General features: G+C 36.7%; 2 long non-coding RNA genes across 6 annotated transcripts in view; both read right to left on the bottom strand.

Annotated features, from left to right (window-relative positions):
• LOC122237642 overlaps positions 1–21,430 on the bottom strand; it is a 40,773-nt gene extending 19,343 nt beyond the window's left edge. The window contains exons 1-3 of the long non-coding RNA XR_006216233.1: positions 21,336–21,430; positions 10,425–10,543; positions 8,207–8,309 (exon numbers count right to left, since the gene is read on the bottom strand). This is a non-coding gene — a long non-coding RNA (uncharacterized LOC122237642). The remainder of the gene's footprint in view (positions 1–8,206; positions 8,310–10,424; positions 10,544–21,335) is intronic.
• Positions 21,431–23,389: 1,959 nt separating this feature from the next.
• LOC122237641 overlaps positions 23,390–25,013 on the bottom strand; it is a 72,371-nt gene continuing 70,747 nt past the window's right edge. For 2 of the 5 annotated variants that reach the window (XR_006216230.1, XR_006216231.1), the window contains one exon: positions 23,390–23,453. This is a non-coding gene — a long non-coding RNA (uncharacterized LOC122237641). Of the gene's footprint in view, positions 23,454–23,788; positions 23,837–25,013 lie in introns of those variants that run through there. The other 3 variants (XR_006216227.1, XR_006216229.1, XR_006216232.1) reach the window with 2 other exon arrangements.

Here is a 25,013-nt window from a genome sequence, read left to right as displayed (position 1 = left end):
TTCTACAGTTTTATTTTCATTCTTCTTATTTGACTTCTTGGGAACATTTGAAGCATTCAATCCTGTCCTTCTTGAAATGCTGTAGATGGCCATTTGGTTTCTGGAACACTATCCTTTTCTAGTTTTACTCATAACTGACCATTCTGTATCTCCTGTGATGGATATCTTCCTTTCTCTAACTTGTAAATACTGGAGTGCTCCAGGGATTTATCGTACCCTGTCCCAATCTACATTAATTCTCTGGGTGATCTCATCTAGTTTCATTGGCTTTAAAGTTTATTTATTTATTTATTTACTTATTTATTTTTAGAGAGAGCACACAAGTGCACACATATGATTTGAGCGGGTGGAGGGCAGAGAGAGAGGGAGAGAGAGAATCTCAAGCAGAGTCCATGCTATCAGCATGGAGCCCAATGTGGGGCTCAAGACCACAAACTGTGAGATTATGACTTGAGCAGAAATCAAGAAACAGTCACTTAACCAACTGAGCCATCCAGGCATCTCCAGTTTCATTGGCTTTAAATGTGATCTTTATGCTGAGGACTTTAAAATCTCACTTCAGACTCAACTCTTTTGATGGACTTCAGATTAATATATGCAAAAGTCTTCACTTGAATACATTTCTCAAGCCTAACTCTTAGTACCAACCCTTCTCCCTCAAGCTTCTCCCTTTCAGTAAGCAGCACTGTGCTGTCATTCTTGGTGTCTCATTTTATATCACATCCCACATCGGATCCACCAACAAATTCTGTGAAAGTATAATGCAAATCTTATCACTTCTTGTCTCCTCCATTGCTATTACCCCATTTCAAGCCATCATAATCCTCATCTAGAATATGGTCAAATCATCCTATCTGAATTCTTGCTTTTACTCTGTCTTTCCTCCACAGAGCAGGCATAGTATTTCCTTTAAGACATTAAGGCTGATACATTCCTCACTTAACTACCCTTCTGTATCTTTCCATAATACTTAGAAAAAAATCAGTCTTTACCTAAATTTACAAAGTTCAACAGTTATATGACCAGGTGCTAGCTAACTGTCCATTAGCATCTCTTACCACCATCACTCTGAATCACTAATTGCAGCCACACTGGCCTCCGGCTATATCTTCAACCAGACAGACATGCTTTTACCTCGGAGCCTTTGCATTGGATATTCTCTCTTCTTAGAATGTTCTTTCCCCATGTATCCTCTTCCTGACTTCATCCAGGCCTCAGTTCAAATGTTACCTCCTCCAAGAAGCCCTTGCTGATAAAACCATGGTAAAAATCACAATTTGTTTCCTTGAATTCTTTGTTTATTTTATATCAGTTACCATTACCTGTCACAGAAACAACCAGTGAATTCAGTCCATTTTGCTTCAAAAATCTCCAATTCATGAGAAGTTAAGCCTTTCTTTTCTGGCTTCATGAAAACAAAAAACGAACCGATTGATTTTAAAAGCTTATTTGGGCATTGAAAAGACACAGAATGTGATCAATAGTACCTCCAAACTCTCTCTTTTAAAGAGTATTATATGAAAATGTTAAAAAGTATATTATGGGAAATTCACATAATATTATTATGGTATTATGTGGAAAATTCTGGGAGATAACTGTCAGAGAGAATAATGGTGCACTTCTCACATAGTCTGCCACAGAACTAACAGTATTTTTCAAATGCTAAATGTGCTTATACTACATGCTAAAAATCTCATTTCTAAAATACTCATCCTGCTCATACCATTGAGATATACTTAGTTGAAAAATCTGGCACTTTCTGCTTGAACTCATAAACGACTTGAACAGATACTAAAATCCTTTTGCTTTGATGTGTTAGACAAATATGTGAAGTCTGAAAACCAGAGCTTCAGTCTTGGTTCCACCGTTTACTATGTCTGCAGTCTTGAATGAGTTATTCAATACCTTATCTTTGTGTTCTCATCTTTACAAAAAGAAAAAAAAAAAGAAGCAGATACTTTTGAGATACTTAAAATATATACAATGAAATTGTCTGAAAACTGGGAAGTTATTAGTAATCTAAATTAAATCTTCGCAAATTTTATACCATATTTGTTGTATACAAATGATGGCATACAACTGGCAACAACTGTTTAGGCACAAAGTCATATACTGGGTATTTTACCACAATATAAGATCATAAGATTTTAGAGGGACTAATATGTTTATCAAGTCCTTTAACTACTACCATACGTGGAGGGAATGATTATGAAGGGAAGAATCCGTTGCATATCCAAAGAATATAAGCTGGTACAGTAAAACAAATACATACAGTTATTTATTTGCATAAGATCTTCCTTAGAGTAGTTTCAAAATCCTAATATTCATGTAGCAGTTACACGAGGAAGATTTCAAGCTAGTAAAAGAATTATTCTTGTTTTATACATTTCACCATTTATAGTCCAACTGATGTCTGCCAATTCGCTTAAACTCACACGATAAATCAGTGATAGATTAAAAATAAAGTCTTAAGCCTTAAGACAGAAATGTAATTTTTCAATTGCTTTTAACACAAATTCTTTACAACCATTGCTATGATGTGAGTATATTAATGTGTTCTTCCAATCTTGTGTTCTTGAAAAAAAAAAATCTCAAAAGATCCCAGGGAGGGCATTCTATTTAATTTGCTAAGAAGTAGCAAAATCATCTTATCACTAAAAGAAAATGGGTAAATATTTAAAGATTACTAACGATAATATAAATTTTTGAAGTGTGCTACCACAAAGCTAATATGCATGTGATACGCAAAAGAAATTGCCACCTTCTAGAATGGTTCTTTCAAATGTCTAGTGGTACACATGGTATGGCACGTCATCTCGGATACAACATTCCTCTGCCTTTTCTTTATCTTCAGAGGAAACTCAAGCCATTACAAAGTCCATCTCAGCATTTTTGATGCTGCTATGGTCATTAATTTAGCTATACTTTATATAAATATAAAATGTTTACAATGACACATCATTTATTGTCTTTTTCTTCTGCCATTAGTTAAGTTGACTATAAAGTGTATTTGAAAGAGAAGACAAGCAATAATCATCAGGAAAATACTGAAAATAAAAGCCATTGGGGATTGGGAAGTATTTGGCTGTGCCAAATATTAAAAGATCTTATATAGCTTCTGTAATTAAAACATTAGAGCATGAACAGGGCATCAGAGCATGAACAGACTGTTAGACCAATGAAAGCGAATTGGAAAATATAGAAATAGAGCTAATCTCATATGAAAAATTAGCATGTGATAAAGTTATCTTAAATCACTGGGGAAAATATGGACATTTTAATAAATGACATTGAAATAACTGAATAGCAGAGTAACAAAACATATAATTGAATCTGTCCCTGTACACTATGTCATGACAGATTCTAAATAGATCAAATATTAAAATGTAAAACATAAAATCATTGAATGATTAAGAGAAAACATGGCTATATTTTTCTATAACTTTGGGCTGGAAAAAACTTTTCTGACTATACTCAAAATCAAGATGCAATAAGAGAGTGATAAACTGGACTAAATACAATGTTAAAATTAAATAAATAAATTTGAATTTCCAAATTCCATACTCTTATGTATGGAAAAAAATCTATATGATAATGTTCAAAATAAATAAAATTAAAAAACAGAAAAATATTTTTAACTCAAATCATTTTTCCAACTATATATAATGTCTTTCAAATTATATGATATTCTATTATTGATGGAGTGTTAATAATTCTAATATTTAAATAGATTTTTTTAAATTTTTTAACATTTATTCATTTTTTTGATAGAGACATAGTGTGAGTGGGGGAGGGGTAGAGAGAGAGGGAGACACAGAATCTGAAGCAGGCTCCAGGCTCTGAGCTGACAGCACAGAGCCCGACGTGGGGCTCAAACTCATGCACCATGAGATCATGACCTGAGCCGAAGTCGGACGCTTAACCGACTGAGCCACCCAGGAGCCCCTTAAATAGCTTTTTAAACTAGAAGGAAAAAAACAATATTAAAAATGAGCAGGATATATGAATAATTCGTGGAAAGAGAAAAGCAAATGATCCTTAGACATATAACAAGATGCTCAGTTGATCTTGAGCATTGGTAATGGAAAATAAAATTTTGAAACAACTCTGAGATACTATTTCTCCTCTATAAGTCTGGGAAAAATCTGAAAGTTGGACAATAGATTTTTGCAAAAAAGAGCTCACGTCAACATTGCTGATTATGGCAAAAACTGGGAGGCAATACAAATGTCTTTCAGTCAAGATCTACATAAATTATGACCCATTTATTCAGTGGAATTGTATGTGGCTATTTAAAGAGTGAAATAAAAATTTTAAAAAATCATTTGATTTCTCACTGCTAATGAGTGCCATTTTAACCAGAATTTTCTGTTTAATTATCTGCTCACTAACCCAGAAAAAGGCATAATTTTTAAATGGATATTTTAAATAAAATTGAATCATCATAATATATGTTTTGCTTTTAGTATTTTTTCTTTTTGCCTTTTTAAAAATGTTATTATTTTTAATTTACATGCAAGTTAGTTAGCATATAGTGCAACAATGATTTCAGTAATAGATTCTTTAATGCCCCTTACCCATTTAGCGCATCCCCCCTCCCACACACAACCCCTCCAGTAACCCTCTGTTTGTTCTCCATATTTAAAAGCCTCTTATGTTTTGTCCCCCTCCCTGTTTTTATATTATTTTTTCCCTTCCCTTATGTTTATCTGTTTTGTCTTAAATTCCTCATATGAATGAAGTCATATGATATTTGTCTTTCTCTGACTAATTTCACTTAGCATAATACCCTCCAGTTCCATCCACGTACTTTCAAAAATCACAATATATATTTTGTTTTTAGTATTTTCAAAAATCAGCTACAGCTCAAAAATTTTCTAAATAACCACTGCATTTAAACTTTCATTGAGGTATACAAGACTATGTATGGAGCTTCCAAACAAACTTAACTAAATGCAGTGAAAAGTGCAAGCTGACAAAGTTATTCATGATGTGGAAATTCAAATCAGATAAAAAAGAACCTTGATTTGGCTAGAGACTTGAATCTATAATTCACATTCAACAAGATGAAAATCACCATTGCCGGGAATATTATAATCAGTAACCCAAGGAGTCTGTAACTAGCTTGGCGGTGAGGGGAAAGAGAGAAGTAATCAAGTCATCAACACTTGTCTTATTAATGTCAATCTTACAAGCACATTTTTTTGAAAGGAAACACTAAATAAGAAGGATTCATATTTCTATTACAAAGTCATACAGTTTTATTTCAGCTTGAAAATTTGTGTTAGAAATATGACAAGGAATATAACAGTCTGACACAAGAAAATCAAGGACTATCATCCATTCATCCATAAACCGTAGGATTGGTGTGTACATAACTATCATACCAAGGGTCAAGTTTTATGCTAGGGACTGGATATGTGAAGTTTACTGTTGTTGACAAGTAAATGATTGTAACTCAATGTGATAAGTTGTATGTAAAAGTACTTATAAAAGACTATGAGGAAAAACTGAAACATCATGGATGACTTCATAACACAAATAACATGTGAGCTGTGTCTTGAGGAATGTTTTATTCCTTATTCTATTTCATAACCAGATGGACGAGAAGAACACCCTTGCAAATGGATTAGCAAGTACAAGGATATGGAGTATGATATTACATGATCTATTCGGGAAATGCAGAATAGTTCTGTGGTAGCAGTATTAATTGCAGGGAAAGTGGCTACAAATGAGACTAAAATGTACCATGAAAGCCATGATACGAAGAGTGTCACTTTCACCAAGCTAAAACGATTTGTAAACTTTATGATGGAAAATAAAATACTACCAATGGTACTTAAGCAGGATGATTAGATTTGGGTTTTACAAAGAAAACTCTGATATTTGGATTGAGGAGGTGAGAGACTAAAGAGATTTTCCTATTCCTAATTTCCTTATCTTTGGTTGGTACTAGTCAATTAGTCGTAACAACTAATTGGGTGTTTAAGGTAATAGACAAAAAAGTTAAGTGTGACTCAGTAATTTCTATCTCTTACAACAAGATTAATTCATGTGGGCACAAAGGGGGTGTGGGAAGAGAGCAAGTTTGGGGAAATAAAAATAAGATTAGTGTCAGATGCCAGGAACTTCCAGGAGATGCTGAAATGATAGTTGAATATACAAGTTTTAAGCTGAGATATGAAGACTAAAGAAACAGGTCTTGGAGTAAACAGCTTGCAGGTGATATAAAAACTATGGAGGGTGGGGCACCTGGGTGGCTCCCGACTCTTGATTCCAGTTCAGATCATGATCTCATAGGTTCATGGATTTGCACCCACCCAAGACTCTGAGCTGACAGTGCAGAGCCTGCCTGGGATCCTCTCTTTCCCTCTGTCTCTGCAACTCCTTCACTCACACTCTCTCAAAATAAACATTAACTGTGGAGGAGGGTGGATAATATTGACCTGAAAAACTATGGGAAAAAGAGTTCCAACAACAGAATAGAACCTTGGACCATTGGCCTTTTAAAGGATGGAGAGAGAGAAGGAATCTAGAGACTGGGAGAACCTGGGTCAAAGATATCAAGGGAAGAGAGAATTTTATGAGGTGCACATTATTGTTAAATGCCTTACACTAGTCATAAAACATAAAAACTAAAATGTTGTCATTGCAAACTTGGGGACCTTATAAGAAGAGTCAATGATTGATGAGGAGTGAAAAAAAAAAAAATTACTGCAGTGAGCAGAAAGTAATTAGAAGTCAAGCAAACAAAGACAGTGTGTCTCTACATTTCTCAATAAATCGCATTTTAAGGAAATGAGAGCTTCGTCTATATTTTAAGATTAAGTTATTCCCCAGTTTTACAACAAAATATTGTCAAACTAAAATACAGTTGAAATACTTAACTTGTTTGCTTTGTGTAAATAAGTTTATGAAGTGGGAGAATAGAAACAAAATGAAATGAGAATTAGAATTTATTACTCACTTAACACAAGCCCAAGTAAGTTTAACAGAAAAATCAACTTACTACACTGTGATTTCTACAAGGATTCTCAGACCTTTGAGAAGCCCTTCCCTGGTTTTCTCTCAAGGGTTTTCCCTACCCTGGACTGTAAGGAACTTTAATTCTTCAGTTAATGAGACTTTTGTAGGTTCTGATTCAGACTTTTGGAAAGATTCCAATTTGACCACAGAAAGTTCCTTCCTTCCTTCTTTTCTTCCTTCCTTTTTTCTTTCCTTCCTTCCTTCCTTCCTTCCTTCCTCCCTTCCTTCCTTTCTTCCTTCCTTCCTTCACTCTTTCACTCCTTTACTCCCTCCTTCACTCCTTCCCTCCCTCTTTCCCTCCTTCCATTATTTCTTCTTTCAGCTTTTAGGCTAAACCACATTTAAACACCCATCTTTTACCTGTTTTCAAGGTCTCAATCCCTAAAATTCCTACATTTTCACCTTTCCTGTTTTCTTCAGTCTCATTTTCAAAGAACATGGCGTACCTATGAGCTGTTCCCTAAGTTCTTGCATCTAGCTGGGGTTATTGCTTCTTGTTCCTATGTCATTTATAAAGCAGAAATGATTGACATTCCCTGAGACAAAGCATGGCTAAGCCTTTCTTGGTTCTGGTTCCAATTTCTCTTGATCCCTCAAATGTTTCAACTGCCAAGGAAAATGACCCTTCAGAATTCTAGTTATTAAAATTTTACCACATATTCTACTTTACTTTGCAATATCACTGCAGAGTATTATCCACACTAGATGTCAAAGAGATACCTACAAAAATATACACTGTCTTGTGCTTTCTTACAGCATGTGGTTTATTGTCTGTATGCTGCAACTTCTATCCTTTCAAAGAAAAATCTCTCCATGTGAGCGGTGACTTAGTAAGCATAAGTTGAAATATCTAGTCCTAGGACCCAGCATAAGTGCTTAAAAGAAATATGCAGAAGCACAACTCTGAGCCTTTATATTGTTTAAGTGGAAAGAGTCTATAGAGGAAAACAAAATATAAAAGTGGATCAGTTAACTATTGGGGCATCACAAACCACCAACTATTGCTGCAAAACTTACTGGCTTAAAACAAAAACCATTTACTTTCTCAGAGAAGGAGCAATTTGGGTTGAGCCCAAATGGGTGGTTCCTCTGCTGGTTTCTCCTGCGATCACTTATGTGGCTTCAGTCATCCAGCTCATGGTTCAGCTGGGGCTGGATGATCCACAATGGCCTTGCTTACCTATCTGGCAGTTGGCACGGGATGTTGCTTGAAGTGCCTTTGTTCCTTTCCATGTGGTCTCTTATCCTCCAGGAAGCTAGACAGTTGATTCTTCATATAATGGCTAAAGTGTTCCAAAAGATCAAAAGCAGAAGTAGCAAGAACTCATAAGATCTGGTCTTAGAAGTCATACAACATTGCTTTTGCCAAAGCAAACCTCAAGGCCTGTCCAGATACGAGGAATATAGAAGTAAGTTTCATTTCTGATGGGAGAAATTCTAGGATCACATTGCATAGAGACATAAATACAAGGCAGTGTGATTCACTGGAGGCCTTTATTCATAATTCTCTGGAAGTCATAGCAACGAAAACAAAATGATTTCTGCCTTAATAAGAAGCAATATACTTTTATCTATCAGACAGGATTATAACTGGTTAAATGTATTCTCCCAGACTACACTATGAGCACGTTAAGGGTTAACATCTTACCTTACCTCCTTTAGAATGCGAGTTTACATTAAAATCTCCACATAGTAAGAATATAAATAATAATAATGTATAATAGCTACTGTTTATTGAGTTCACTATAGCCTAAAATCTTTGCACGAATATCTCATTTGATGCTCACAACAACACTACTAGGAAAATGTTGTCATCACCCTCAGTCAAAAGATGAGGAAACTGAACCTCAGCAGGAATAAATAATGTAGCCAAATTACATGAATGGGTAAAGGTGAGATTAGAAACCAGTTCTGCCTCACCACTGAGACTATCATCTCTCCCACTAAGCCACACTGCCTTACATGACGATGCCTGGGAGGAATGTGACACGCATGGCTTTGTCTAACTCCAGGCAAGAATATGCACACACTAAAGTATAACTGAGTCTTTCATTTACTGTTTCATATATTTCTTTCTTAGTTATTAGGATTTTGTAAGTCCTGACGGTGTGAGAGGTGATTTGTTTTCATCTCAATTCTAACACATTTTGAACTATTTTATCAGCCTATGGGGAAAACAGATTGTTATTTTTATTTTTATTTGGTTTGTTTAAAAAAAAAAACACCAAAAAGCTGGTTTACTAGTAAAACTATTGTAAACAGTCGCCTGGGGACATCTCCTTTGGCAGACAACCTGTTTGCAGAGTCCAATTCCCATCAGCTCAGTAGTTGAGATTAATGATATGGGAAGAGTTTGAACACTACAGGTGGCAGAATGGGTGATTTAACAGCAAAGCTGTGCAAATCAATCTACCCTACACCTCACAGTCATCTTGTAAGTTTACAGAAAAAGGGAAAAAGGAAGGAAGAAAGAAAGGAGAGAGGGGAGAAAAAGAATATTCCCCACTTTCAACATATGGAGTGATATGTGATCTATGTTTACTTTTTATATTTCTCTTTTTCTTTACTTTACAACATCCATATGTTACCAAAACAACTTTGTTGTGATGTACTTCTCACTGATGGGAATTTGTGTATAATGCAGATTACACCCTTCTTCCTCTGAGCCCTGTTTTTAAATGAAAGATTGGCTAAAGTTGTACCTTTGAGCAGGAGGCATGTAGAAAGAAAATGATGCTGGACAGGGAACTGCAGGCGACTGCAGGAGAGGACAGGGTAGATTCCCATGTTTACAGGATTTTACCAACCTTATCTTCCCTCATGGTATCAACAAAAGGGGTACCATTTGACCTGACGATTTCTTAAATTGTCTCAGACATCCTGGAAAGCCCAACTTGGCAGAGAATGCAGAATTTTCGCCAAGTAGCACAAAGTTGAATTTGGATCATATGGCCTGACTGACCCTAGAACTCCATCAAGCTGCCAAATAGTCTCACCTTGGTCATTTTATTAACTGCACAGTGGCATGGCTCTACATTTGATTAGATGGAATTTTTTGGACGCTACTGCTTAAGTAACAACTGAGCTTTACTGTTTACATAATCATAAGAAAAGATGTGTTAAAAATATATGTGCAAAATAAAACATTTATAATGGCAACAAAAACTAAGAAGTATTTACTGTTGGGGTTCTGCTAGTTGTCCCCTAATGTCTATTTGCCCCTTTTTCCATACTAATAGAATGCCAGACTTTTTGTTGACTCATAGTGTCCCAAAATAAAGGAAATGTTTCTCAGACTTTCTTGCCACAAACAGGTGGCCATTTGACTTATTCTGGCCATGGGATATAAGTAGGAATAGGTGCAAGGATTCTGTTCCAGAGGCTTCCTTGTAAGATACCTGGATGTTCGTCTTGACTCCTTCTTGTGTATCTTTTCTTCAGTCTTCCTCCCTGTCATACAGATGTGTTGGCTGACATTCTTACAGTTATCTTGAATCGTGAGGACCAGAACTGATGTCTGAAAGATGACAGGGGAATGTGGAAGACTGCAGCAGAGATATCATACCAACCCTTTGTGAGATACTTTCATGTGAGAAAGAAATAAACTTCTTCCATATTTAAGCCACTATTACTTTGAGTCTTTTTTACTTTCAGCCAAACCTAGCCCTAGATGATATACCTAGGAATAAAATCCATAAAAAATGTACAAAACTTATGTAAAGCACACTTTATTTAATGAAGGACATAAATGAATACCTTGAATCAGTAGAGAGTCATGCTAATTTTCTGGTTGAGAAGGCTCAGTATTATAAAGATATAAATTCTCCTCAAATTGATCTATAAATTCAATGCAAACATAATCAAAATCTCAATTGGATTTTTAAATTTTAAGGTGATTCTGAGGTTAATCTGGAAAATTAAATGTACAAGAGTACACAAAAAATGTGAGAAAGAGAAAAAGAATAGTGATTAGGGACTTGCCCTCTAATATGTCAAAATATATTATAAGATATATTAATTAAAATAATATGTTATTTTTAATGTTTATTTTTTTATTTTGAGAGAGAGAGAGAGAGAGAGTGAGCAGGGGAAGGGCAGAGAGAGGGGGAGAGAGAGAATCTCAAGCAAGCTCCGCGCAATCAGCACAGAGCCCCACGCCAGGCTCAAATCACGAACTGTGAGATCACGACCTGAATGGTAAACAAGAGTCAAATGCTTAACCAGCTGAGCCACCTAGGTGCCCACAAAAATGTGTTATTGGCATAGAAAGTACAATATACATCAATGAAATAAAAATACTCAAATATATATGTATATAAACACATATAGTATAAATGAATATAAGCAGGTAGCATATATACATATATATACGTGCATAAGGCTATATATATTTATATGCAACCTGGTTATATTCATATACTAGCATATATAAAAATATAAACCTAAACAATGTAAACTCATTAGGCCACGAGGATAAAAGGAAAATCTACGATTTTAGAAAGGAAAGGTGGTACCTCTCAAAGAGACATCACAAATATGAGCAAAAGAGTGGCATTTACTCTTGTAAACAAGATGGGCGTGCGACAGTCCCAGAGTCTCATGCCAGCCTGTCACCAGGTCCCACCCTTGCTATTTACTGTGGATCCAAACCTATTTTCCTCTAAATCCAACAGTTTCTTTATTTACATTTTCCTGGAGAATGTTATCTTAACAAGAGAAACACTCCCAGATTTGACAATGTTTTGAATTTAAAGAAGGTTGGGTAAGATTGTGAAATGTCTTAGTATTAAAGTAAATATAAATGACAAGAAAAATCACAGTTTTAACTGTATATAGTATTGACAGGGTATTTATCAATGAATTTAGATTTCGGAAAAACTGCAGATTCTACTAGCATAAGTCCTAGTAATGTGTACTTATAATTTAAATTTAGACAGGTGGTTTAATTTATTCCTATGTAACAGAATATCACTTATTTTATATACTAGGAAATTACAAAATAGAAATGCATAATAGTTATGATTTCAAAATACCTTAACTAAAAAAAGAAACAAAAATTTTTTTTTTCTTTATTACTACCATAAAATTTTGGTCTTTCTCTTCAAACTGTTTTATCAAACTGGTCTATAATTATTGATCATTGAAATGTTTGCCATCTGTTATTTAAGAGTCACAGATATTTTATCCTATTTAACCATTGAGTTCCAATGATACAAAAAGGTATTTCCATGGAAACATGGAAATAATTGCTTGGAAGGGAAAGTATTTATCTAATTAATTATTATCCTTCTATGAATCCAAAACAAGTGCTTCAGAGTAGTATGACACAATGGAAAGAATCAGAATCCTGATTCTTATCTACCAGCTATGTGAACATACATTATTTACCTAACCGCATTGACAATTAAATACAGTTTTTAAAATGCAAGTAAATTGGTTGGCATGCAGTTGATCCTTGCTAATTATCATGCTTCCTTTCTACTAAGTGTGCCAATGGGTTTGGGAAGCTTGAGCTCAAGTCATAGTTTATGAAACCCTTTTTTGATTATTTATAGAAGGAATAATTTAGAAATCTATTTGATTTAATAATCATAAAATGATCTAGATTGACATTTCTGAACCCTGACACAAAGTTACTGAATTAGAATGATAAGGAATAAATTCAAAAACTCTATAGAAACAACTTTCCAGGGAATTCTGATGATCAATTATAGAGGAACAATACTATCTTAGACATTTTAGTAAATGCAAAGAAGCATATTTAAAGTAGCTGGCAATAAAATTCAGCAAAATTAAAATGGCAAGAATGAACTATGAGAAATGTACATTTATTTGCATCTTCTAAAAGTTAAAGTCTCTTCATTTTAGCCATATGTCTTTTTTTAATTTTTTACAGTGTATACTAATATCTATATAGTAAAGATTAAATTATTCAAATAGATAATCTTGGCTATCTAGTACCATTATTATAAACTCCTAAGGAGCCATCAATGTTTCTATGTGGTCTGCCTAAATCTACATTTTGCATTACAAATTGCTTTGCTATTTGCTTCATCTTGCTTAGAACTTCCTAATCATTCATGACCTATGACATTGTGTTGGAAAGACACACATGGAGCCACACACTGTGCTCTATTAATTTTATTTGTTTACTTAGTGAAAGTTCCAGCCACTGCATCTCAATAGCTTCCCCTTTTTCTGGGTCAAGAACATGAAATGACAAATGGAGTGTGATGCTCCTGGAAATCGTTCCAAGAGTTACTTCTCCCACCTATCTCACGTTGCTATATAACCTAAGAGTCAGATTTCTGGAAAGGTCCCACTGAGATATTTTAGTTCATGTTCCTGCCTCCAGGCTAGGTCTAGTATCCAGCTACCTAGTAAAATACACAGCCAGCTTTATCTACATGTACTGTCCACACGTAGAAAAGTGAGTATGCACATGTGTGAATGTGAGTGTGTAAAATAAAATATGACCCCCATAATGCTAATGTTTTTAAACTAACTGTAATACATTAGACAGACTTTTAATAATATACAGAAACTACCCCCATGGATTTACTGATTTGGTAACTATGGACATTTTATGCAGTGGTTTGGAGTCATCAGGTTGCTTGATACATTCTTGTTCTCAGCTTATCAACACCAGAACTTTGATTACCCAGAAACAGAGCAGAAAGTAGACCAAACGGTAGGATTTGCTGGGTACCAAAATCTTGTGTTCCCCATAACATCTGTGTACACAGCTGTAAGTCTATCTTCTCGCCTTAATAATGGGTTCAATTCAATGGAGACTCTGGAGCCTGACTTCCTGTATTCAAATCCTGTCTCCACCACTTCCTAGAACAGGCATTATAGTCAAGTTCCCTAACCTCCCTGTGTCTCTCAATCAACTATCTGCTAAAAACATAAAATAAAATACCTTTTTGAACTGCTGAGATAAAGTGAGGTCACCTATGTATGCAAAGCACATACAACAATACTAGGCCCATTATAACTTCTCCATGTTGACTATTATCTTTACTACTATGATTATTATAAACTACTGTGTAAACATTTAGCTGCAGTGACTCTGCAACTCTTTCCCACCATTACAAATTGATACTAGGGGCTAATAACTTTTTTTTTAATATGAAGTTTATTGTCAAATTGGTTTCCATACAACACCCAGTGCTCATCCCAACAGGTGCCCTCCTCACTACCCATCACCCACTCTCCCCTCCCTCCCACCCCCCATCAACCCTCAGATTGTTCTCAGTTTTTAAGAGTCTCTTATGGTTTGGTTCCCTCCCTCTCTAACTTTTTTTTTTCCCTTCCCCTCCCCCATGGTCTTCTGTTAAGTTTCTCAGAATCCACATAGGAATGAAAACATATGGTATCTGTCTTTCTCTGTATGACTTATTTCACTTAGCATAACACTCTCCAGTTCCATCCACGTTGCTACAAAAGGCCATATTTCATTCTTTCTCATTGCCACGCAGTATTCTATTGTGTATATAAACCACAATTTCTTTATCCATTCATCAGTTGATGGACATTTAGGCCCTTTCCATAATTTGGCTATTGTTGAAAGTGCTGCTGTAAACATTGGGGTACAAGTGCCCCTATGCATCAGCACTCCTGTATCCCTTGGGTAAATTCCTAGCATTGCTATTGCTGGATCATGGGGTAGATCTATTTTTAATTTTTTGAGGAACCTCCACTAGCTTTTACCTGGAATCCTGATCGGATGAGACACAGAAGAGATAAAATTAGTTGCAGCATTACAATGATAAACACTATGCCCTTTTTCACACATAGTGTGAATAGTAAAAATTCCTTCCATTCAAATATTAACCTTTTGTGCAAACCCAGTGCAAGTGATTTCATTTTTAAAAAAAAAAAATTTTTAGTGTTTATTTATTTTTGAGAGAGAGAGTCAAAGAGACAGAGTGCAAGTTGAGGAGGGATAGAGAGAGAGGGAGACACAGAATCTGAAGCAGGCTCCAGGCTCTGAACTGTCAGCACAGAGCTTGACGTGGGTCTTGAACCCATGAACCAAACCATGGGATCATGACCTGAGCCAAAGTTGGACACTAAACAGACTGAGCCACCCAGGCACCCCAGCGATTTCCTTTTTTATAGCAGCCCCCCTGTTCATTCCAACATGAGATTGCCCAACCTTCTGGAGCAAGAGTGGTACCTAACACATAATTCTATGTAATCAGGAACTATACTACATTATAATACATTATATTACAAGACAATACATTAATTGTATTAATGTATTTACTCTTCACAATATCTCCTGAGTTGGGTGTTATTATTTCCCCATTTCATAGATAGAAAAACTAAAGCCTGGGGTCACACAGCAAGTAGTGGGACAGATTGAAATCTTGGTTTTGAGCTCCAGAAGCTGGTTCTTGACCTCCTTTCTTCTTTTGAATGCTTCTGGAACTCATATTGACCTTGTGACATTTGATCTCATGAAACTACTTGAAATTGCCCATGGGGGTACCTACTGTAACAGGAGCAGAGCCCTTCCTGGTTCTGCTCCTTAGTCAGTTGGTAGAGGAGAGGGCCCATTGTCTCCCTGGCCCCAGGGCCTCCTACAGTAATTAGGGCTGCTACACCTTCATTCTGAAAAGCCCCTGTGAAGTGCCCTGCAGGTCTGCACCACTCCAGGGACTATCCAAAATGACCAAACGGAAGAATTCCCCTCAAAAGAATCTCCAGGAAATAACAACAGCTAGTGAACTGATCAAAAAGGATTTAAATAATATAACAGAAAGTGAATTTAGAATAATAGTCATAAAATTAATCGCTGGGCTTGAAAACAGTATAGAGGACAGCAGAGAATCTCTTGCTACAGAGATCAAGGGACTAAGGAATAGTCAGGAGGAGCTGAAAAACGCTATAAACGATATGCAAAATAAAATGGAAACGACCATGGCTCAGATTGAAGAGGCAGAGGAGAGAATAGGTGAACTAGAAGATAAAATTATGGAAAAAGAGGAAGCTGAGAAAAAGAGAGATAAAAAAATCCAGGAGTATGAGGGGAAAATTAGAGAACTAAGTGATGCACTAAAAAGAAATAATATACGCATAATTGGTATTCCAGAGGAGAAAGAGAGAGGGAAAGGTGCTGAAGGTGTACTTGAAGAAATAATAGCTGAGAACTTCCCTGAACTGGGGAAGGAAAAAGGCATTGAAATCCAAGAGGCACAGAGAACTCCCTTCAGATGTAACTTGAATCGATCTTCTGCACGACATATCATAGTGAAACTGGCAAAATACAAGGATAAAGAGAAAATTCTGAAAGCAGCAAGGGATAAATGTGCCCTAACATATAAAGGGAGACCAATAAGACTCGTGACTGATCTCTCTTCTGAAACTTGGCAGGCCAGAAAGGAATGGCAGGAGATCTTCAATGTGATGAACAGAAAAAATATGCAGCTGAGAATCCTTTATCCAGCAAGTCTGTCATTTAGAATAGAAGGAGAGATAAAGGTCTTCCCAAACAAACAAAAACTGAAGGAATTCGTCACCACTAAACCAGTCCTACAAGAGATCCTAAGGGGGATCCTATGAGACAAAGTACCAGAGACATCACTACAAGCATAAAACATATAGACATCACAATGACTCTAAAACCGTATCTTTCTATAATAACACTGAATGTAAATGGACTAAATGCGCCAACCAAAAGACATAGGGTATCAGAATGGATAAAAAAACAAGACCCATCTATTTGCTGTCTACAAGAGACTCATTTTAGACCTGAGGACACCTTCAGATAGAGAGTGAGGGGATGGAGAACTATTTATCATGCTACTGGAAGCCAAAAGAAAGCTGGAGTAGCCATACTTATATCAGACAAATTAGACTTTAAATTAAAGGCTGTAACAAGAGATGAAGAAGGGCATTATATAATAATTACAGGGTCTATCCATCAGGAAGAGCTAACAGTTATAAATGTCTATGCGCCGAATACCGGAGCCCCCAGATATATAAAACAATTACTCATAAACATAAGCAATCTTATTGATAAGAATGTGGTCATTGCAGGGGACTTTAACACTCCACTTACAGAAATGGATAGATCATCTAGACACACGGTCAATAAAGAAACAAGGGCCCTGAATGATACATTGGATCAGATGGACTTGACAGATATATTTAGAACTCTGCATCCCAAAGCAACAGAATATACTTTCTTCTCGAGTGCACATGGAACATTCTCCAAGATAGATCATGCACTGGGTCACAAAACAGCCCTTCATAAGTATACAAGAATTGAAATTATACCATGCATACTTTCAGACCACAATGCTATGAAGCTTGAAATCAACCACAGGAAAAAGTCTGGAAAACCTCCAAAAGCATGGAGGTTAAAGAACACCCTACTAATGAATGAGTGGGTCAACCAGGCAATTAGAGAAGAAATTAAAAAATATATGGAAACAAATGAAAATGAAAATACAACAATCCAAACGCTTTGGGATGCAGCGAAGGCAGTTCTGAGAGGAAAATACATTGCAATCTAGGCCTATCTCATGAAAAGCCCCTGTGTCACCGGCTGCCTCTATTCCCACTTTCCCTGGACACTGTGGGGGTTGGCCAAGAGGGTGTTATTAGCACTAGGTGCTGCTACCCACCCACATCCTATAGGAAGGGAAAAATAATTTTCCCCCTACCCTTCCAGGTTCTTGGCTGAGACTGCACTGTCATAAAGATAGATTAACAGGGGGGAAACAAACAGAAGTTTAGTAATATGTATACCACCAGAATGCATGGGAGAGACCCAGGAGAATTGGCCTCCCTGAAATGGCCTAAGCCATCACCTTAAATAACATCTCTGGCTAAAACAAAAGAAGATGTTGGTAGGTGGGGTAAAGTCAAAGCTGGGGAGTATCAGGTAAAGCATAGTAAACAAGAGTAAGGTTGTTAAATTGATTTAGGCCATTGCCTTCTCCGTTGCTAAAAGTTTCTAGAGTTTTAAGCACCCCTCTCTTCCTGGTACAAAGAGGAAGACACCCTTCCAAATAGAGATTTCCCTTATGAATGTAAATGTTTCTTAAAAAAAGGTAACTTCTGTGTGGTTTTCAGAGCTTTTCCTATGCTGTTTCTTAAAAATAATCCTTATGCCAAAGAGATATTTTGGGATGGCAAATTCTGCTTTCCCTTACTACCCTCACTGTAGCCTTCCATCTTCCCCCTACCAAGCACCTGAGCTCAAGGACCACAGAAGGGCAACTGCAGGTTGTGACATGTTAGCCTGGACTGGTCCCTGCAGTCCCCCAGCCCTTAGGCTGGGAGAGACCTTCTCTGTCCAGAAGCATAGCAGGACAGCCAGGGTGTTTGGGCAGCACAATGAGAGGGTCGAGGTGGATCTGGTCAGTAGGTCCTCAGCCATCTAGCCCCATAGCTCCGCATCCTGTCAGTGCTGATATGGGAAATAAAGACAGAAGGAAATGGTAGATAAAATTAAATTTCCTTGTGACCTGCAGCCCACTGACAAATACTTGAGGCAGGCAGAGTATAACATTCCTCCAGGAACTCCCTATTATCTTAATGTTAATGCTTTGCTAGAGAAAAAACAACCTTAGCCTGACAATAGCTAGGCCTCCAGTATCCTGTGAGTCTTCTTTAGTATATGAAAATCCTTTTGGAAACTTCCCCTTGCCTTTACCTCCCCCAACTCCCAAGTATATAATCAGTCACTCCTCACAATCTGCCAGGTCTTTCTGCCCACGGGCCCCATCCTCATCCTTTAATAAAACCACCTTTTTGCACCAAAGATGTCTCAAGAATTCTTGGTCATCAGCTCTGAACCCCAACACTCCAAACCACATCAAGGGCCACCACCCACAGTACCACCTCGCCCAACACATGCCCCCTTGTGCTAATTGGCCCTCTCCTGTGTGGTGACCCATTCTACCCCAACTCCAAACTCCCTGGGGCATTTCCTTGCTGATTTTTCAATGCTATGTTTAAAGAGTGGAAAATGAGAATATGAGTTTTTATTTTAAAAAAATGGTGCCAAAAAAAAAAAGCTTTGGTGAATATTTTATTGCTATTTACTTTCCCCACAAATTTATGTAATTACTCTGCAATTAGATTATAAGCTCATTGAAAGAAAAGACAATACTTTATAAATTTTGTGTTCTCCCCCAAATACCCACCACAGCAGTAGTAGTTCTAAAATTCCTCTATAGCAAGGGATTAACCTTGCTATACCTTCTACTGAGGGGGAAGATAAGGGGTGAACTAGGGGATGTGCTTAAAGCTTCATTTTCCAAGCAAATGTTTTAACTTATGTTATATATTTACCGGGGCCACTTGTGGTAGTAGAAAGGCTGAGAGAATTTTCAGCTGATAAAGACCCCCAATTACCTCTGGCCCAAATTCTGTACAATAGTGCTATGCACTGTTGAGGAGGAAAAATTTTCTTCTACCCTTCCAAGTTTCTTTCAGGTGGTCTAAGAATTAAATTGAGACAGATTAATAGGAGAAAATCAAATTTAATTTTGTATGTATGGAAACCCTACCTATATAAGAGATTCGAAGATGAAAGGTACAGTGAGGTATATGTGCCATCTTTGGCTAAAGAGTGAGATCAGGGTTTGGGGCTTCAAAGGGAGGGGGACAACTCTAAGGCAATAAGAAGAGCAGATGTTTGATAATTAAATGTTTTCCCTGCCATACAGATGGGTCACTCAGACAAAATTTATCTCTGGGAGTAACTCCAATTGTGGGAAGGGCCTCCAATTTAGATTCTTCTAAGTGATTAAGGGAACAGTAAAAAGTTTCTCTTGAATCCACAGGGTCTCAAAATAGTCCATATGCCAAAGTGACACATTTTGGGAAGACTTGCCCTGAAGTCCTTTAGCACATAGGAAGCACTTAATGAATACTTGATGTATTATTTCATATATGTGATAACACTAAATGACAAAAAAATGTGATGGTGCCTTCATAGATTAAGAAGGGCAATATCCTTAGGAAAAAAATGGATAGTCTGCCCCACCCACAAACTAGATAACAATTAAACCCCCTGCCTCAGTTCTCATTCCAGAATGACCTACTATACAAGCCCAGTGATCTATAGTCACTCGGAACCAGTAGCAGACAGATGGTAACCTTAAAAAGAAAGTCTAATCTTAGGAATTAGAACTGAGATTTTATAGCACAATAAAGTCCAAGACCATATCTTTTTCCTCTATAAAGCTTGCAGAAAAGAGCCAGAATTTAATTAAACTGCCATTACTCCTGAATTACGTATTCTGTTTTCTAATTTTCCCCAAAGTTCTTCATTATCTTTTAGTTTTCAGCCCAAAACAAAGGAGGACGAAGAGGAGGAGAAAGAGGTGGAAGAGGGGAGGGTAAAGGGGAGAAAATGGCTACTAGAGGAAAAGGGCACTATTTAAGGGAACTATTGGGGAATAAAAAAATCTCCCTTCTTCTTGTCTAGGTTCTTTGTCTGGGCCTAATAATTTCAATTGACATAAGACAGATTAACAGAAGAAAAACAAACAAAATTTTATAACATATATCCTATACACACACACACACACACACACACACACACACATAGGAGACATCCAGGAAAACTGAGTAACTCTTAAATGGCCAAAGCCATCACCTTAAATACCACCTTCAGTTAAAGACAAAAGAAATAGGTTAGGGGTGGGGAATTAGTTATGGAAGTTTATGAGGCAAAGACAATAAACAAGAGTGAATTATTATGCAGACCTTTAAGTTGTTAGAATGACAACCACAGGTCCAAAATGGAGTTATTTATGCTGGACCAGGTCTCCAAACTGGTGCTTACTATCTAATAGAATTACAGTTTCAACTTCTCCCACAGTAGGAGTCTTAGTCACTCAATCAGGAATTTTCTGCTCAGCACCAACAAGGTAATCTGTCACATGAGCCCTCTCCATCTACCGAAGGAAGATGAGTTAATCCAGCTAACAAACCTTCCTGCTTTTCCCCCAAAGGGAAGGTGACCTTGCCTGAAACAATCCTTTTGTGTCTTTTGCTAATTGTTCTGCCCCATTTCTACCTATACAACCCTTCCATTATGTACAGTTCCTTGGAGCTCCTTTCTACTTTCTAGATGGGATGCAGCCTGATTCATAAATCATTGAACAAAGTCAGTTAGATCTTTAAATCTACCCAGTTGAATTTTTTTTTTGTTTTTTATCAAACTCCATACCTTTTCCAGTTTCCATTTCTAGAGATCTGGGTATTCTCTTAGTCCTGGTACAGAGAGGGAGACACTCTTACAAATGGATATGTCCCTTATAAATGTAAATGTTTCTTACCAAAGGTTAACTTGTAGTCAGTTTTCAGAGCTTCATCTGTATCTGCTATATCTTTAAAAATAACCACCTTAAAATATCAATATGACAAACAGGCATACTTTGGGGTGGTATATTTTGCTTCCTTGCAGAAAATTTGCAATCATTTAATCTATTTCCCACTGTGAGGGAGCAAAAATAACTTTCCTCTACCTTTCTAGGTTGTTGGCTGAGACCCCACTGTAATAAAGATAGAATACAGAATAACAGAATTCTAAAGATAGAATATTCTGATGGAATTCTAAAGGTAGAATAACAGAAGAAAAACTATCTATCTATCTAAAGATGTAATAACAGGGGTGCCTGGGTGGCTCGCTCAGTCGGTTAAGCATCCGGTGTCCGACTTCGGCTCATGTCATGATCTCGCAGTTTGCGAGTTCCAGCCCTGAGTCGGGCTCTGTGCTGACAGCTCAGAGCCTGGAGCCTGCTTCCGATTCTGTGTCTCCCTCTCCCTCTGCCCTTCCCCTGCTCACGCTCTGACTCTCTCTGTCTTCCAATAATAAATAAACTTTAAAAAAAAAGATAGAAGAACAAAAGAAAACAAAAACAAAAGTTTAATAAACATGTATATTTCCTGTGACATGGGAGAGACCCAGGAAAATGGAGAAACTCCCTGAAACGGTCCAGGCCACCACCTTAAATATCATCTCTAACTAAAGAAAAAAGAAGATATTGGGGAAGAGGGGAGATGAGTTATGGGAGGCTACCAGGCAAAGAACAGTAATCAAGGGTATGGTTGTTACACAGTTTTAAGTCCTTGCCTTCTCCATGGATAAGAATTTATAGAAATTTAGCCTTCCTCCTCTTTCTGGTACACAGAGGGAGACCATGGAAATTTCTTTTACAAATGGAGATTTCCCTTGTAATGTCTCTTACAAAAGGGTAAGTTCTTGGTTTTCAGAGCTTTTCTTATGTCTGCTTGTTTCTTAAAAAATAATCAGCCTAAAATAATCCTTATGCCAACAAAATGTATATTAGTGTGGAAAATTCTGCTCTTTCACTGTCTCAATGAAAGGGAATATCACAAGGGATCACATGGGAGGACAGGGATTTACAGTACTTGAAATCAGGCAGACCTGTTTTACTTCCTGGTTTTACTAGTCAACCAGCTATGTCAATGAAGTTAGACTATTTAACCATTCTCAGTCTCATCTTTCTCATTTGTTAAATGTACATCTACATATCTTAGTGAATTAAATGAAATAAGGTGTACAAAATGCTCAGCACAAGGCCTGGCACATTAGAACGCAGTCACTGTTAGTCATATCGCCATTAGTGTTCCCAGGGCTGATGCTGCCTATTGATGGCACAGGATAGGTTCAATGTAGAAAGCTGAAATAGAAATTCTTCCTTACAGTGTGCTAAGGCAAAACGTCTTACACACTGGTTATTATTGTGACAGAATTAAACAACATTCTTTTTTACAGCCTTATTCCGACATAATTCACATACCATACAATGTACCCTGTGAAAGCATGCAGTTCAATGATTTGTAGTCTATTTACAGAGTTGTGCAAACATCACAACAATTTTTGAACATTTTCATCACCTTAAAAGCAAGTCCCAAACAATGTATTTTTTGACAATAATTTTTATGTTTTTAGAATAATGTCATAAAAACATTCTCCTCTAGATTACAATTACCAGATACATAACACAAAAGTGGAAAAGTGGTAAACAAAGTAGAATAAGTCATATTTATGGATTATCAGTTTACTCAAACATACTATGATATAGGATACCATAATGACTTTATAAATAGGTTCAATGAAACACTAGTCACATTAAAACTGAGAACAATGCTAATAGAATTGATATAGCAATAGTCATAAAATAGTACATGTACATCTCTTCTGTATTTAATTATTTAAGTTTGTAAGTGTTCAAATGCATCACAGATTTTTTTAAATCTTAGAAAATATGCAACTATTATACAGAAATAGTAGTCAAGTACTCAAACATTTCAAAAACATAAAAAATAAAATAATTTCTCTGTTCTTACTCTTAGTGGTATTGGATAGGGAACCAGAAGTCTACATCCCTTCATGACTAATTTTCCAGGTTGTTTTTATTAATCAGGATCTATGGGAAATAATAGTAATAGTAGAGGATTAAAAAAAACACCTATGGAACTAGATGCTCCTTATCAAATCTAACTGGGTAAACTTAATAAGGTTAAATGACCTCCCATGCATCAGTTTTCTCATTCATAAATTCAGGATATGGTAGCACATGTAGCCCATAAGATTGTAATGAGGATTACATATATAACATGCATAAATCAATTTCCAAATAATTCCAAAAATATATAAATAACCCCTCCTAGGAAGTGGAGCTTAATTCTCCTCCCCCTGAATATTGGCTGGACTTATCAACCTGCTTACAAAGACTAGTGCATGGAGAGGGGAAAATGGTACCTTTACAGTGGAGAAAACTGGCAAACAATGTCCCCTGTTGAACACCATCTTCCAAAAAAAAAAACAGTAAAAAAAAAAAAGTTATAGTCACACTACTGCTTAAAACTTTCCAATGGTTTCCATCTGTGCTTACAATACAATTTTGATTCCTTGCTATCACTTTCTAGGTCCATGGTCTCATTCTCATCTACTTCATAATGGATGCCTCTTCCCTCTCTCACTATGGTCTGGCCTCACAAGCCTTCTCAATATAACTCAACTGATCCAATATTTTCTTTAAGTGCTTTCGTTGTGGTGTCTCTGATCTTGCCATGACCAATCCTTGTTTATCATTGTCACTTCTGCTCAATAGTTGCCTCTTCACAGATGCCTTCTCTGACTATCCTACCTAGACTGCCCTCTACTTGGCCACTCTGTCAGCTTACCTAGTTTATTTCCTTCACAGAGTCTATCATACCATAAAATTTTCTTGATTATTTGTTTACTTACTTGCTTGCAATCTCTCCCATCATGAGAAAGGTTGTTCAGTGAGGGCAGGAATTCTGCTTGTTTTGTTAAACTCCATACCCTCAGTTCCCATAAACTTGTGGAAGCCAAATAATAACGTGTTGAATGAGTAAATGACAGAGAAAATAGTAGGGATGTCCCCCATAGTTTTCATGTATTTTAGTAATTACAAAGACGGTCAACCCTTAAATGAGGACTAGATGAAGAGAAGAATGTCTGTTTTTTAAATTTCTATGCTTATTCTCTGATAGTTACCAGTCTTTCTCAACTGTAGACATTTACTATATCTTTAACTTTCATGCTTCGCACCATTCATTTCTGTTTTAGCATTGATCATGGACTCCTTCATGCTAGTCAATGAGCTGTAGAATTAATCTCTCTGCCAAGGCTGGGACCATATTAAGGGAGGGTGTCCTAAATACTTCCTTCCCTCAGATCACAGCTTTCCTTTAGCCCTTACCATATTTTCTCAGCTCCAGTAAGATTGTCGGTGGATTTTCTTGTCCCCCACTAGGATTGTAGCCTTTTCTGAGCCCAATGTAATTAATTGGGACTTTGCATCTTGTCTAGCTGTCAAGAATTTTCCACCTAAGACACAGATTCCCTTACCTCTGTGATTCTTTTTCTCTTCTTTCCCACATCTTAATTGTTTCACCCACCTAACTGCAGATATGGCCCACCCCATACTCTTACAGCACCTAAAGAACTAATTTAGAAC

This window comes from Panthera tigris, chromosome B1 (assembly GCF_018350195.1).
Source record: "Panthera tigris isolate Pti1 chromosome B1, P.tigris_Pti1_mat1.1, whole genome shotgun sequence".
NCBI classification, from domain to species: Eukaryota; Metazoa; Chordata; class Mammalia; order Carnivora; family Felidae; genus Panthera; species Panthera tigris.
The sequence above is the reverse complement of the archived record's forward strand: the minus strand, read 5'-3'. Positions and strand labels throughout refer to the sequence as shown.